The sequence below is a fragment of the Octodon degus genome, unplaced genomic scaffold (genome assembly GCF_000260255.1).
Source record: "Octodon degus isolate 3935 unplaced genomic scaffold, OctDeg1.0 scaffold00343, whole genome shotgun sequence".
NCBI classification, from domain to species: domain Eukaryota; kingdom Metazoa; phylum Chordata; class Mammalia; order Rodentia; family Octodontidae; genus Octodon; species Octodon degus.
The window spans coordinates 45,432-47,171 of NW_004524919.1; positions in this window are offsets into that span (position 1 = coordinate 45,432).

A 1,740-nucleotide genomic window follows, 5' to 3' on the forward strand; every position below is an offset into this window, starting at 1 on the left:
CTTTGCTTAATTTGGGCAATACCATTCTCTCTGTATTCTGTATGCAAGGTGTGGTCAACAATAGCTACATGTTTGCTTGATGCCTCTGGAGAAGCCCAAATCCCACTCAAGTGGTGGAACTGGAGTCTGTCCATTTTATGCAATCATAACCACTCTAGATACCAAAACTCTAACCTGTTAATGTTAGAATGGATCCAATAGGTGTCCTGGGTCCTTCCAATGAAGGTACAGATCCACACCAGTCATTAGACTTGGTCCCTGGAATATTAGTAGACAGTGTCTCATGTGTTATAAGTCAGCTAGCTAGAAGGAACACTATGGCAGTTTTTTTATTTCCATCTTATAGCATTAGAAATATGGTAGCTTAATGGAATACACTAGGAAAAAAATAGGTAAAGAAGAAGTTAAAATATCATTATTTGCAAATGACATGATACTTTACTTGGAAGACCTAATAAACTCCACCAAGAAGCATTAGAATTAAAATAGAAATTCAGTAGCATAGCAGGATACAAAGTCAATGCCCAAAAGTCAGTAGCATTCTTCTACACAGACAACAAACACACTGAGAGGGAAATTATAGAAATCATACCTTTTACAGTAGCACCAAGGAAAATGAAATACCTTGGAATTTATCTAACTAAAGAAGCCAAAGATGTTTTCAAGGAAAATTACAATACTCCTAAGAAAGAAATCATAGAGGATTTCAGATAATGGAAAGATATTCCATGCTCTTGGATAGGAAGAACCAACATTGTGAAGATGGCCATACTCCCAAAATTGCTGTACAGATTTAATGCAATCCCTATCAAACTACCACCAACATACATGCCAGAGCGAGAGAAATCATTCCTAAAATTTATTTGGAACCAGAAAAGACCTAGAATAGCAAAGGCAATCCTGGGCAATAAGTACAAGACAGGAGGCATTACAATTGCTGACCTGAAATTATACTACAAGTCTACTGTGATAAAATCAGCATGGTACTGGCAAGGAAATAGACCTGAGGACCAATGGAATAGATTAGAAGATAGTGAAGCCCCTGGGAACACACTCAGTCACCTTATCTTTGACAAATGGGCCAAACATACTTACTGGAAGAAAGATAACCTCTTTAACAAATGGTTCTGAAAAAACTGGCTCTCTACATGCTAGAAACTAAAACTTGACCCAAGTCTATCACCATGCACTAAGCTAAAGTCAAAATGGATTAAACATCTAAACATTAAAACAGGAACACTATATCTCCTGGAAGAGAAAGTAGGAGGAACTCTTGAAGATATAAGGGTAGGCAAAGAGTTCATGAACAAAAATCAAATCACACAGGAAACACTTGAAAGAATTAACAACTTGGTCCTGCTCTTACTGAGAAGTTTTTCATGTCAAAAGAAATTTCCAACAAAGTGAAAAGACAACCCACAAATTTGGAAAAAATCATGATGAATAAATACTCAGACAAAGGTCTGCTCTCTAGAATTTATAAAGAACTAAAAAACACTAGGGCCCCAAATTTAAAGGCCCAATCCAGAAATGGGCATCTGAGATGAACACACGCTTCTCAGAGGATGAAATTAAAGAAGAGAATAAATATATGAAAAAATGGTCCACATCACTAACCATCCATGAAACGCAAATTAAAACAACATTGAGACATCATCTCACCCCAGAAAGAATGGCTATCATAAAGAAATCACCCAATAACAAATGTTGAAGAGGCTGTGGTGAAAAAGGAACCCTTCT